Below are 15,335 nucleotides of genomic sequence, written 5' to 3' on the forward strand. Positions count from 1 at the left end.
TGAATTCATGTTTTTGTATTTTGCGGTAAGTATCCACTATTGGAATTACTGCATCATATGGTAGCTCTACTTTTCCAGAGTGGCTGCACCAGTTTGTCTTCCCACTAGCAGTGCAAAAAGATTCCTTTTTCTCTCTTTTACTCTTACCAACACCTGTGGTTTCTTGTATTTTTTAGTTTAGCCATTCTGACGGGTGTGAGGTGGTATCTCATTGTGGTTCTGATTTGCATTTCCCTAATGATATGTGATATTCAGCGTCTTTTCATGTGTCTTTTGGCCATGTATATGTCTCCCATGGAGAAATGTTTATTCGTGTCTTCTTCCAATTTTTTAATTAGATTTTTTGTGGGTTTAGTGTTGAGTTGTATAAATTCTTCATATTTTTTTATACTAACCCTTTATTGTGTCATTTGCAAATATCTTCTATGTCATCTTGAGTCTCCTCTTGTATCATGTATAAGATACATGATATTCCTGTGAGGACACAATTTTTAACTCTTTACGTGTGGTATACATATGGATAGTTAAATATTCAAATATTAAGTATATCATGCAATCAGTTTTAGTGAATGCATATTGAGACAGAATATGGTGACTATTCCAGAGCGTTCTACTATACTCCTTCTCAGTCACTCAAAGAAACACCTCATGAGAAAACCATTGTTAATCATGTTACTTTTACCTATCAGAATATTATAAAATGGAATCATATGTTTGTTTTGGCTTGGTTTCTTACACTTAGCATATTCTTAAAGTTTATTTTTTTATTTTGAGAGAAAGAGAGAGAGAGAGAGAGAGAGAGAGAGAGAGAACAGTCAAGGGAAAGTCAGAGAGAGAGGGAGTGAGAGATTCCCAAGCTGTCAGCGCAGAGCCCAATGTGGGGCTTATTCTCAGGAACCGTGAGATAACGACCTGAGCTAAAATCGAATCAGACACTTAACCGACAGAAGCTCCCAGGTGCCCCAGTATATTTCTGAGATTGAGTATATTCCATATTCCGTACATGGACCACAGTTATATTATACTGTTGATGACCATCTGGGATGTATCCTGGTTTTGATATTATAAATGGAGCGGAAATAAACATTATTTTTAAAGACATTTTAAGTATGTTTCCACCCCCTTCACAGCATTCAAGAGGCTCTCATGGTTTGCCTCTCTCCCTCTCCCCAACTATTTTTCCCCTTCTTCTCCCTCATGGTCCTCCGTTAAGTTCCTCCTAATCCTCCTATACGTGCAAACATATGGTATCTGTCCTTCGCTGACTGACTTATTTCGCTCAGCATAACATCCTCAAGGTCCATCCATGTTGCTACACAGGCCAGATTTCATTATTTCTCATTGCCATGTAGTATTCCATGGTATAGATAAACCACATCTTCTTGATCCATTCGTCCGTTGATGGACACTTAGGCTCTTTCCATGTTTTGGCTATTGTTGAGAGTGCTGCTGTGAACATTGGGGTCCATGTGCTCCTATGCATCAGCATTTCTGTATCCCTTGGGTAAATTCCTAGCAGTGTTATTGCTGGGTCATAGGGGAGTTCTACTGTTAACTTTTTGAGAAACCTCCACACTGTTTTCCAGAGGGGCTGTACCAGTTTACATTCCCACCAACAGTGTAGGAGGGTGCCCGTTTCTCCACATCCTCGCCAGCATCTAGAGTCCTCTGATTTGCTCATTTGAGCCACTCTGACTGGTGTGAGGTGGTATCTCGGTACGGTTTTAATTGTATTTCACTGAAGAGGAGGGATGCTGAGCATCGTTTCATGTGTCTGTTGGCCATCTGGATGTCCTCTTTGGAGAAGTGTCTGTTCCTATCTTCTACCCATTTCTTCACTGGATTGTTTGTTTTTCGGGTGTGGAGTTTGGTGAGTTCCTTATAGATTTTGGATACAAGCCCTTTATCTGATATGTCTTTTGCAACTACCTTTTCCCATTCTGTCAGTTGCCTATTAGTTTTATGAATTGTTTCCTTTGCCGTGCAGAAGCCTTTATCTTTTTTTTTAAATATTTTTATTTATTTCTAGGGAAGAGAGAGAGAGAGACAGCATGAGCAGGGGAGGGTCAGAGAGAGAGGGAGATACAGACTCTGAAATAGGCTCCAGGCTCTGAGCTGGCAGTCAGCACAGAGCCCGACGCGGGGCTCGAACCCAGAACCGCGAGATCATGACCTAAGCGAAAGTCGGACGCTTAACCGACTAAGCCACCCAGGCGCCCCGCAGAAGCCTTTATCTTGATGAGGTCCCCATAGTTCATTTTTGCTGTTGATTCCCTTGCCTTTGGGGATGTGTCAAGTAAGAAATTGCTGCGGTGGAGGTCAAGGAGGTTGTTTCCTGCTTTCTCTCTAAGGTTTTGATGGTTTCCTGTCTCTCATTCAGGTCCTTTATCCATTTTGAGTTTATTTTTGTGTATGGTGTGAGAAAAATGATCTAGTTTCATTGTTCTGCATGTTGCTTTCCTGTTCTCCCAGCACCATCTGTTAAAGAGGCTGTCTTTTTTCCATTGGATACTCTTTCCTGCTTTGTCAAAGATTAGTTTGCCATACTTTTGTGCGGCCAATTCTGAGTTCTCAATTCTATTCCATTGGTATATGTGTCTGATTTTGTGCCAATACCATACTGACTTCATGATGAGAGCTTTGTAGTAGAGGCTAAAGTATGGGATGGTGATACCTTCCATTTTGGTTTTCTTCTACAGTATTACTTTGGTTATTTGGGGTCTTTTGTGGTTCCATATAAATTTTAGGATAATTTATTCTAGTTGTGAGAAGAATCCTGCTGCAATTTAGATTGGAATTGCATTAAATGTGTAGATTGCTTTGGGTAGTAATGACATTTTAACTATATTTATTCTTCCAATCCTTGAGTATGGAATGTTTTTCCATTTCTTTGTGTCTTCTTCAATTTCCATCATAAGCTTTCTATAGTTTTTATCATACAGATCCCTTATATCTTTGGTTATGTTTATTCCTAGATATTCTATGGTGTTTTGTGCAATTGTGCATGGGATCAGTTTCTTGATTTCTCTTTCTGTTGTTCACTGTTATTGTATAAAAATGCAACTGATATCTGTACATTGATTTTGTATCCTGCAACTTGGCTGAATTCATGGATCAGTTCTAGTAGGCTTCTGGTGGAGTCTGTTGGGTTTTCTATGTAGAGTATCATGTCGTCTGCAAAAAGTGAGAGTTTGACTTATTCTTTGCCAGTTCTGATGCCTTTTATTTCCTATTGTTGTCTGATGGCTAATTCAAGGACTTCCAGCACTATGGTAAACAACAGTGGTGAGAGTGGACATCCCTGTCGTGTTCCTGATTTTAGTGGGAAAATTCTCAGTTTTTCCTCACTGAGGATAATGTTAGCTGAGGGCTTCTCATAAATGGCTTTATGATGTTTAAGTAAGTTCCTCCTATCCCGACTTTCTCGAGGGTCTCTATAAAGAAGCAATGCCGTATTTTGTCAAATGCTTTTTCTGCATCTATCAACAGGATCATTTGATTTTATCTTTTCTTAATGTGATGCATCACAGTGATTGATTTATGAATATTGAACCAGCCCTATAACCCAGCAATGAATCCCACTTGATCTTGGTGGATAATCTTTTTATGTGCTGTTGAATTTGATTTGCAAGTATCTTTTTGAGGCTTATTGCATCCTTATTCATCATGGATATTGGCCTTTAGTTCTCTTTTTACTGGGCCTCTGTCTGGCTTGGGCATGAAAGTGATGATGGCTTCGTAGAATGAGTATGGAAGTTTCCCTGCGATTTCTATTTTTGGAATAGCTTGAGAAGAACGGTTATTAATTCTGTTTCAAACCTCTGGTAGGATTCTCCAGGGAAGTCATCTGGCCCAGGGCTCTTATTTGTTGGGCGATTTTTGATAACTGATTCCATTTCCTCACTAGTTGTGGGTCCATTCAGATTTTCTTTCTCTTCCTGTGTGAATTTTGATAGTGAGTGTGTGTTTAGGTATTTGTCCATTTCTTCTATGTTTTCCAATTGTTAGCATATAACTTTTAATAGTATTCCCTGATAGTTGCTTGTATTTCTGAGGGGTTGGTTAAAAAGTCCATTTTCATTCATGATTTTTTTTATTTGAGTGCTCTCTCTTTTTTTTTTTTTTTAGAAACCTGTTTAGAGGTTTGTCTATTTTTTTTTATTTTTTCAAAAAGTCAACTCTTGGTTTCATTGATCTGTTTAACTGTTTCATTGGTTTCTATGTTGTTTATTTCTGCTCTGATTTTTATTATTTCTCATCTTCTACTGGGTTTCTGGTGCTCCTGTTGCTCTCTCTCTAGTTCCTTTAGATGCACTGTTAGATTTTGCACTTGTGCTTTTTCTAATTTCTTGACATAAGCCTGGAGTGCAACATACTTTCCTCTTTGGACTGCCTTTGTCACATCACATAGAATTTGTATTTTTGTTTTCATTTGTTTCCATATTTTTTTCAAATAGTTTATTGTCAAGATGGTTTCCATTTTTTTAATTTTTCAAATAGTTTATTGTCATGTTTCCATATATTTTTAAAATTTCTTCTCTAATTGCCTTATTGGCTCATTCGTTCTTTAGTAGGGTGTTCTTTAACCTCCATGTTTTTGGAGGTTTTCCAGACTTCTTCCTATGATTGATTTCAAGTTTTATAGCATTGTGATCTAAAAGTGTGCATGGTATGATCTAAATTCTTTCATATTTATTGAGGGCTGCTTTATATCCCAGTAGGTGATCTACCTTGGAGAATGTGCATGAGCACTTGAGAAGAAAGTGAATTCCATGGCCTCAGGATGTAGACTTCGAAATATATCTGTCAGATCCATCTGGTCCAATGTGTCTTTCAAGTCCATTGTTTCTTTAGTGATTTTCTTTCTAATTGATCTATCCATTGCTGTAAGTGGAGTATTAAAATCCCCTGCTATTAGCACATTCTTATCTATAAGACTGTTTCTGTTTGTGGTTAATTGCATTAAATATTTAAGTGCTCCCATATTCAGTGCACAGACATTTATAATTATTAGTTTTTCCTGAAGCATAGACCCTGTAATTACTATATAATGCCCTTCTTCATCCCTTGTTACTGTTCTTAATTTAAGGTTCAGTTTGTCAGATATAAGTATGGTTATTCCAGCTCTCTTTGGACATCTAGTAACATGATATGTATTTTCCAATGCCCTTACTTTTAATCTGAAGGTGACCTCCAGTCTAAAATGAGTTACTTGTAGACAGCATATAGATGGATTTTGTTTTTTTATCCATTCTGTCACCCTATGTCTTTTGACTAGAACATTCAGCCCATTTACATTCAGTGTTATTATTGAAATATATGGTATCAGAGTCATTATGTCGTTTGTGGGATTCAAGCTTGTGGTGGTGTCTCTATTATCTTGCGTTCTTTGCCACATTTCCCTCATAAGGTCCCCTCAGGATTTCTTGTAGGGCTGGCTTAGTGGTGACAAATTCTTTCCATTTTTATTTATTTGGAAAGACATTTCATCTCTCCTTCTATTCTGAATGATAGGTTTGCTGGATTGAGGATTCTTAGCTACATATTTTTTCTGTTCATTACATTGAAGATTTCCTGACATTCCCTTCTAGTTGCCAAGTTTCAGTAGATAGTTCTGTCACCACTCTGATAGGTTTCCCTTTGTATGTTAGGGCCCTTTTCTCCCTAGCTGCTATCAAAATTCTCTCTTTGTCCTTATACTTTGCCAATTTCACTTTGATATGTTGTGCAGAAGATCGATTCATGTTACGGCTTAGAGGAGTTCTCTTTTCCTCTTGGATTTCAACGTCTGTTTCCTTCCCCAAATTGGGGAAGTTCTCTGCTATAATTTGTTCCAGGACTCCTTCAGCACCTTTCCCTCTCTTTTCCCCTTCTGGAATTCCTATGATATGGATATTATTCCCTTTGATTGTATCGCTGAGCTCTGGAACTCTCCTTTCGTGTTCCTGGATCAGTTTATCTCTCTTTTTCTCAGTATCCTCTTTTTCTATAATCTTGTCTCCTAAATCACTTATTCTCCTCTTTACGTATTCAATCCATGCATTGGACTCCTCCAATTTATTGTGTATCTTCATTTACAGCATTTTTAAATTCCTTACCAGTATTATTAAGCACCATAGTCTTTGTAGTAATAGTTTCTCCGATGTCTTCCATGCCTTTTTCAAGCCCAGAGATTAGGTTTGTGACTGTTGTTCTAAATTCTTGTTCAGTTATTTTGCTTATATTGTTTTGAGCAATTCTTTAGCTGTCAATTCTTCCTGGAATTTCCTTGGAGGAGAGTTATTCCATTTTGTCATTTTGGATAGCTTTCTGTCTCTTGTTAGTTTTAAAAGCTTGTTATGAACTCCACCTGTGAGTGCTGCTGTACTAAAGAAGGCTCTTTGACCTCCAGGGCCAGTCCATTCAGAAACTGTTCTTTGAACGGTGTCTCTTGGTTTCTCTTGCTGAGACCTTGGTTAATTTTTTTCCGACTCGTAGTGGTATTTGGGACTCTCCACCATATGTACTTTGGCTTGTTTCTTGAGGCGGCCCTGGAAAAGAAAACAGACAAACACACAGGGGACAAATGCACACAAATGCACAGACAAACCAACAAACATGCAAACTGAAAGGGAAAAAGAAAAAGAAAAAAGGAAGGACATATACAAAGAAAAAAAGAAGAAAAGAGGAATAAGCAAAGATGAATAATAAAAATAAAATTCATAAAATAGAAAAGAAAAGAAAAGAAAAGAAAAGGAAAAAGAAAAAACCCAGTAGACAAAGGACATTCTAAAGCATAGAACCAGAATTCTCAGCAACAAATAAATAGCCGGGTATATGTAGTGTTGCTGGAAGAGCATATACAAAGAGAGAAATGACAGGGCGGGGAGGAAGCAAAGTTGGAAATGAAATGGAGGAGCCTAAGTAACATCATTTTTAGATTAAGGCCTCCATTAAGAGCAACCTCGGGCTGTACGTAGCCCCAGTTCCAGGAAAAGCTTCAGCTGAAGCCACCCTTGGACCACCCTCGGATCAGCCAATCAAATGAAACGTGTTACATTCCTGTGGTCTGAGTCAGGGCTGGGAACTGCAGGTAGTTACTCTGTAAAAGTAGCCAATCACTCACCGCTTGCCTAAACCCCGCATAGGCCCTCGGAGCTCACCTCATAATTGGTCATTTTCAAAGGATTCTCAAATTCATGATTGGGTCCCGCCCAAAGTAACAGACACCCTACAGATACTGAATGGTCACAACTGTTACCCTGGGTGCTTTACAATTGTAATTGGAGCCTATGTGATGATGCTATACGTACAATGTGTGACTGTAACACCCCCGTCCCTGAACCCATAAAATCCCTGCTCGCTATTGTCCCAGGCTTCACCCTGCTGCCGCTGTGGCGGTTGATGGGTGAGCCCCTGCTCCAGCTTGTAATAAAGACGGTTTTGTACTTGCATCGGTGCCGGTTCCTTGGTGGTCACAGGGGACTCGCGATTTGGACACAACAAAATGAGCAGGCAGAAAGTCTAAGCGGCTTAATTCAAAGAGAGAAAGAGGGTAATATAGTTGGAGAGGAGGTGAAATAAATGACAATAACGCCTGTCAGAGAAACTACATAGTCTGATTTCTCCAGAGAGAGACATATAAAAAGGTAGCAGTGGAAGTGTAGAATTTACATCTGGAGAATGGATTAAATGTGACTGTTTAGCAAGTCAGTGAACAGAATTAATCAGTGCAGTGCATCCATGTTGGTGTTGCCCCGCTCCGGGAAAGAAGAAGAAGGAGAAGGCCGCTCTCTAGCGGGGATGGGCGTGCTTTTGTTCAGTGAGTCCCGCGGGGGTCCTGCCTTGGTGGTTGTGGGGAGAAACGTGGCGGCGCCCCAGTCCCTTCTTGAACCGAGCACTGCAACTCACTCTTTTGGGTGTGACCTCCCTGTGCCGGGGGCACAGCCAAGGTGGGCCGTTCTGTGCATCCCAAGCCAGGGCTCGTTTCCAGGTGTCAGTCCGCGCGCCCCATTGAAATTGCCTGAAATATAAGCTCTCAGGCGAGTCTCTCAGAGCAGTTTCAAGCCTCTCGCCTTCCCCCTGGGAATCGAGCCAGAAGCCGCTGCTCCCGCCTCCTCCCGGTGGGGCTGGTGAGCGAGGATCAGTTTCACCCGGGGTCGCCTGGGACCAGTGCGTCCCGCCTCGGGTCAGCTGGACGGCAGGAAATCGGGTCCCTCTGTGTCCCATAGCCCGAAATATAAACTCGCAGGCGAGTCCCTCGAAGCCGTTACAAGGGGCACCTGGGTGGCTTAGTCCGTTAAACGTCTGACTGTCGCTCAGGTCATGATCTCACGGTTCGTGGGTTCGAGCCCCGCGTCGGGCTCTGTGCTGACTGCCAGCTCGGAGCCTGGAGCCTGTTTCAGAGCCTGTGTCTCCCTCTCTCTCTGACCCTCCCCTGCTCACGCTGCCTCTCTCTCTCCTAGAAATAAATAAAACATTAAAAAAAAAAAGCTGTCTCAAGCCTCTCGCTCCCCTGACCCCCCCGTGGATCAAGCGGAGCCAGATGCACAAGGGCGCAGCTTCAGGCACCGCTGTGTCCCCTCCACGTCGGGCTGGTGAGCGGGGATCAGTTTCACCCGGGGTCGCCTGGGAACAGTGCGTCCCGCCTCGGGTCAGCTGGACGCCAGGAACCCGGTCCCTCTGTGTCCTGTCGCCCGAAATATAAACTCGCAGGCGAGTCCCTCAGAGCAGTTTCAAGCCTGGGGGTCCAGCCGAGCCAGAAGCACAAAGGCGCGGTCACCGCGTCCCCTCCAGGTCGGGCTGGCGAGTGGGGGGCAGTTTCCCCGGGGTCGCCTGGGACCAGTGCGTCCGCCTCGGGTCAGCTGGACGGCAGGAACCTGGTCCCTCTGTGTCCTGAATGGAGGTTTTTCTCTTCTCCAGCGACAGGGACAGTGTCTTGAGCAGTTTCGGCCACTCTTTCTTTTTTCCCCTAGACTCACCGTGGTTTCCCGCAAAGGGGGACCCCCCCCCACGTGTCTCCGGTCCCGGCCCGATTTTATCTTCCCCAATTCGCACTCACGCTATAAGGTTTTCTCAGCAGACTCTGTCTCCTTTTCCTCCCAAACTCCTGGATTCTGTAAGGGTTTCTGTGACTTCAGGCCTTCTCCGTGTGAGAGATGGGGGCAGGTGAAATGTTCGGAGCTCCCTACTTCTCCGCCATCTTGTCTCCTACCCCGTTTAAGTTTGGTAGTGTATGTGTGTGTGTCTAGGAATTTGTCCATTTCTTTTTTTTTAATGTTTTATTTATTTCTAGGAGAGAGAGAAACAGCGTGAGCAGGGGAGGGTCAGAGAGAGAGGGAGACACAGACTGAAACAGGCTCCAGGCTCTGAGCTGGCAGTCAGCACAGAGCCCAATGCGGGGCTCGAACCCACGAACCGTGAGATCATGACCTAAGCGAAAGTCGGTCGCTTAACCAACTAAGCCACCCAGGTGCCCCAGAATTTGTCCATTTCTTCCAGGTTGTCCTGTTTGTTGTATATATGTTTTCATAGTATTCTCTTATAAATGTTTGTTTTTCTGTGGAATTATTTAAGTCCATTTTCATTTGTGATTTTATATAATTAGGTCCTCTCTCCTTTCTTTTTGAGAAGTCTGTTTAGGGGTTTATCAGGGTTTTTTTCCCCCAAAAAACCAGCTTCTAGTTTCATTGATGTGTTCTACTGCTTTTCTTTTTTTGATTCTATATTGTTTATTTCAGTTCTAATCTGTATCATTTCTTGTCTGCTGGCCTTGGGGTTCCTTGCCGTTCTCTTTCTGATAGGGAAAATCTGTTGTAAGATGGCCGACAGGGCGAATAGGAAACACCTGCCCCTGATTAATGAGGAACGCAGAAGTCACAGGCTATGAAGTGTTCCCTCTGCTAACGCTCAGGGCTTAGACCTCTGGAGAATGATCTCCTCTGTGTCCACCAGTGTAAAATAAATCTCCTCGCTTCCAAGATCTCCTAGTGCCATTTGGTTCTTCCACCAGGTGATCCAGACCAGGTTCTGCATCATTTGGTTCCCTGATGGGAAACCCACCCACGCTGGCCTGTTGTTGCCACCGATTTGGGAAAATGGCCAGGCTCTGATGGAATGAGGAATCACAAAGGAGAAGGCGTTCCTTGCCTGAATTTCAGCAGTCTCCAGCTTGGTCGTCTCGGGCCGCCCCGCTCCACCATTCCCACTAGACTGGAGGAGACTTGGCAAGTGAGGACCGGGTACTAATGTTGGAAACTGGTAAGTCCTGGGCCCTAAATCTGTCCCGTCCTGCCCACCCATAGTGGTGGAAGAGGGAGCTGATCACTCCCCGGAGACCTCAGTGGTCTCACTGACAGAAAACCTGCAGGGGCCCAACCGGCTCACCCTTATCGGTGGACGAGAACCTGATCATTCCCCAGAGACTTCAGAGGTCGCTCTGTTAGGGGTCCCCCTGTGTCTGGCCCTCCCATACTGGTGGAAGGTGGAGCTGATCACTCTGCGCAGACTGCAGTGGTCTCATCCATAGAAATTCTATGGGATTCTAGGGAATGCAATAACCTCAGGTGTGTATGTGAGTGTGAATGTGTGACTTGGTATGGCTCGCCTGCCGAGTTCGATTCTGTGGCTCCACAGGTGGGCACTTTAAGGTCCCCAAAAGCCTATGGAGTCTGGGCCAATCTCCAGTTCTGAGGTGAATGGCATACAGTCTATGGGGGCATTGGAATAGTTTTCAATGGTAAGTCACAAAGCTGAGACTGCTACAGCTAAGCGTCACCTAAGTTTTTTCAAGACATGGCAAGACGGGGATCTGACTGGTCTCCTCATTAAAGGGGGCACCCCTACCGCTTTGCTGGTCTTTGTGACAGTGCCTCACAAGAACATTATGCGGTTGGGACAGAGCAAACCTACAGTTCTTGAAACTATGATTGAGAACCTTGAGAAAGGATTTTTGGGAAACTATGGAATTAAGATGATCCCCAGCAAATTAAGGGCCCTATGTGAGTTGGAATGGCCCACTTTTGGGGTGGAATGGCCCTTGGAGGGAACCTTAGATGTCCCAATGGTCTGCTACATCTTGCATGTTGTCACCAGAGACCCAAGTTACCCTGATCAGTTTCCGTATATCAACTCCTGGTTAGAGATTGCCCCAATCCTCCCCCCTTGGATGTGATTCCTTGCAATGAACAGGGACAGGCTAGGGTACAGAGGTCCCGACCTCCACAAATCCCTGCTGGTGATATGCAGGAAGAACCAATTTTGCCTCCTCCAGATGCTTCCCCGAGATTGTCAGCACTTGACCCTCCACTCCCGATACTCCACCACCTTTGGCCTCCGCACCGCCTCCAGATTCGATAGATCCTCTCTCTCCCGGACCAGTGGCTGGATTGCGCCCTCGGCCAGGCTCAGGTGCTCTCCATATGCCAGTAAAGAGACTGGTGTGCTGGCCGGGACGCCAGAACGAGGGAAATCTGAGAGACGTGACGAAAATGGAACCCTGCAGCCTGGCCGCTTGATGCTGTATTACCAGACTTTCTCCACTACCGATCTCCTCAACTGGACACATAACACACCGTCATATTCTGAAAAACCGCAGGACCTAAAAGAGTCCCTCTTCCAGACCCGCCCAGCAACGAGGGAAGACTGCCAACAGCTGCTCTGCACTTTGTTTAACTCTGAAGAGAGATGGAGAACTAGGAGAGCAGTTCAGCAATACCTTGAGGAGCATGCCCCAGCTGGGGTTGTGGATCCGAGCGCTGGGCAAGAACCGCTGCACCTGTAGAGCGTCCTATGTGGGGCTTGACTGCAGGGGAAAGACAAGTCCCCCTCAGCCGATACCAAGAGGCTCTCCTCTGGGGGATCCAAGCAGGGGCTAAGAAGCCCGTGAATATGACCAAGATCTCCTCAATCACTGAGCAGCAAGGGGAACCCCCCGGGGATTATTATGAGAGGCTATGCGAGGCTTCCTGCATTTACACCCCGTTTGATACTGAGGCACAAGAAAGCCAACAGATGGTAAACACCTCTTTCGTGGCCCAAGCCACCCCAGGTATCAGATGGAATCTCCAAATATTTGAGGGATTCAGTGGGATGAACATCACGCAGTTGATCAAGGTTGCTAACAAGGTCTACATGAACTGGGAGGACACTGCCAAGAGGGAACCCAAGAAAAAGATGAAGAGAAAGGTCAGCCTCATCGCTGCTGCTTTAAAGGAAAAGGACTGTGAAAGGATGGAGAAGGTCCCACCACCAAAAGGGGGGAAGCCCGGGACGTTCTTAGCAAGGGATCAATGCACCTACTGCAAGGAGAAGTCGCCTGGCAGATGAGGCAGCTAAAGTGGCAGCCATTAGAGAGGGAGACAAGGTCCCCTCCCTTACTATGACTCTGCCACCCCTTGAGAGACCCCTCCACCAAAACACCATACAAAAGAAATTAAATGGGCTGGAATCGAGGGGGCCACCCAGACCAAGAAAGGATGGTGGAAACTGCTAGATGGACACATCTTCATCCCAGCAGCCATCGGAGGACATCTAGTTGGCGAATACCATCAACTCACCCTTCTAAGGAAACCTGCATTAGAGGCCCTCTTCATAAGCAATACTGCATCAGCCATGTGCCAGCATTACATCGAGCAATAAGCGAACGGTGTGTGGCTTGTGCCAAGAATAATGCCCGATCTGTGCTGCGACCCCTGCCAGGTGTCCAAAGGGTAGGAGCTCACCCCCTTTGAAGATCTAGAAATGGACTTTACAGATGTCCAGCCAAGTTGAGGATTTAGATACGTCCTGGTGATAGGCTCTACATAGCCTGGGTGGGTTGAAGCTTTCCCCACCAGGACAGAACGGAGCCGGGAGGCAGCTGAAGTCCTCCTAGAAGGGACTGTCCCCCGGTTTGGCCTGCCAGCCGCAATCCAGAGCGACCATGGATCTGCATTCGTGGCGGACACTAGACAAACTTTAACCAACTCCCTCAACATCACTGGGAAGCGTCACACTGCTGACCAGCCTCAAAGCTCAGGGAAAGTAGAGTGAATGAATCGCACCCGCAAGGGACCCTCAGCCAAGTTCTGTCAGGAAACAGACCTCCCACGGCCAGGCCTGTTGCCCCTGGCCCTCTTGCATGTCCATGCACACCAGGGACTCGGTTTCTCCCCCTTTGAACTAATATATGGGAGGCCCCCTCCACGTCTAGGGAGTCTCCCAGATAACCTACACCAAACAGGAATAAGAGGGCAACTGCAAGCGTTAAGGGCCACCCTAAATAAATTACAACGATATACCATAGAGAGGGCCCCAATCTCCTTAGGATTCCCTGTACACCCTTTTTCACCAGGGGACTCCATTTGGGTCAAAGATTGGAAGAAAGACCCTCTCAAGCCACAGTGGCCTGGGCCTCATACCGTTATTCTGACCACCCCTACTGCCCTCAAGGTCGCCAATATCATTCCATGGGTTCACCACTCCAGAGTCGAGAGGCCCAATCTTGAGGAGCCCCAAATTTTGGAACACTGACCCAAGTCCGATGAACCTACTCATATGACGTTTCAGAGAGTCATAGATTGTTAGAATCTTCGACCCTGCTCCAGCCACAACCCAGAAGCTGGCTGGTCTATGCATGGCAGAAGCTTGAGGAATTGCTGTCCCAATAAGATAAACTGTCCTTACTCTTTGCCATCGGCTTGACAGAGGTTACCCCAGAAAGGAGGGGAAACAGAGAGGTTCTTGTTTGCACTCCTCTTCCTCTTAGGAATAGGACGTCTGTCGGTATTGCCTGCCTCTAGTGTGGGCTCCATTTGGAGCCAGTAGGAGCAGGGCACCTTCAGTGGAAGAATCTAAAGATGATGTCCTCTAATACAGACTAGGTATGTTTATAGGGGCGTCAAAGAGGGGAATGATAGGGAAAATATGTTGTAAGATGGCCGACGGGACTAACAGGAAACACCTGTCCCTCATTAATGCGGAGGCGGAAGTGACAGGCTGTAAATTGTTCCCTCTGCTAATGCTCTGGGCTCAGACCTCTGGAGAATGATCTCCTCTGAGCCCACCGGTGTAGAATAAACCTTCTTCCTTGCAAGATCTCCAAGTGCCACTTGGTTCTTCCGCTGGGTGATCCAGACCAGATTCCGTAATGCTTCTAGTTTTTTTAAGTGTGCTGTTAGATTTTGTGTTTAGGACTTTTCTTGTTTCTTGAGATAGGCCTGGATTGCAATGTATTTTCCTCTTAGGTCCGCCTTTGATGCATCACAGAGGGTTTGGACTGTTGTGTTTTCCTTTTCATTTGTTTCCACGTCTTTTTATATTTCTTCTTTAATTGCCTGGTTGACTCATTCATTCTTTAAGGATGTTCTTTAACCTCCAGGCCTATGGAGGTTTTCCAGACTTTTTCCTGTGATTGATTTCCAGTTTCATATCATTGTGATCTGAAAACGGGCATGGTGTGATCTCATTGCTCTTCTATTTATTGAGGGCTGTTTTGTATCCCAGTATGTGATCTGTCTTGGAGAATGTTCCATGGGCACTCAAGAAGAATGTGTATTTTGTTGCTTTAGATTGAAGATCTCTGAATACCTATGTGTAGTCTATCTGGTCCAGTGTATAATTCATGGCTATTATTTCTGTATTGATTTTCTGTCTAGATGATCTGTCCATTGCTTTAAGTGGAGTTTTAAAGTCACCTGTATTTATCACATTCTTACCAATAAGTTTGCTTATGTTTGTGATTAATTGATTTATCTATTTTGGAATTCTCAAATTGGGAGCATAAACATTTGTAATTGTTAGCTCTTGTTGGATAGACTCTATAATTATGATATAATGCCCTTCATCTCTTGTTACAGCCTTTAATTTAAAATCTACTTTGTCTGATATAAGTATGGTTAGTTCAGCTTTCTTTTGACTTCTAGTAGCATAATAGATGGTTATCCATCCCCTCACTTTCAATCTGAAGTTGTCCTGAGGTTTAAAATGGGTCTCTTGTGGACAGCAAATAGCAAAAATGGGTGTTGGATTTTTTTTTAATCCATTCTGATACCCTATGTCTTTTGATTGGAGCATTCAGTTCATTTACTTTCAGTGTTATTATTGAAAGATACGGTTTTAGAGTCATTGGGTTATCTGTAGGTTTCATGCTTGTAGTGATGTTTCTGGTCCTTTATGATCTTTGTGACACTCTCCTCACTGAATCCCCCTTAGGATCTCCTGTAGGGGTGATTTAGTATTGATGAACTCCTTCAGTTTTGTGTCTGGGAAACCTTTATCTCTCCATTTCTGAATGACAGTCTTGCTGGATAAAGGATCCTTGAGTGCGTATTTTTCCTATTCAGCACATTGAATATTTCCTGCCACTCCCTTCTGGT

This window comes from Hyaena hyaena, unplaced genomic scaffold (assembly GCF_003009895.1).
Source record: "Hyaena hyaena isolate Hyena2069 unplaced genomic scaffold, ASM300989v1 scaffold_1842, whole genome shotgun sequence".
In the NCBI taxonomy this organism is placed as follows: Eukaryota; Metazoa; Chordata; class Mammalia; order Carnivora; family Hyaenidae; genus Hyaena; species Hyaena hyaena.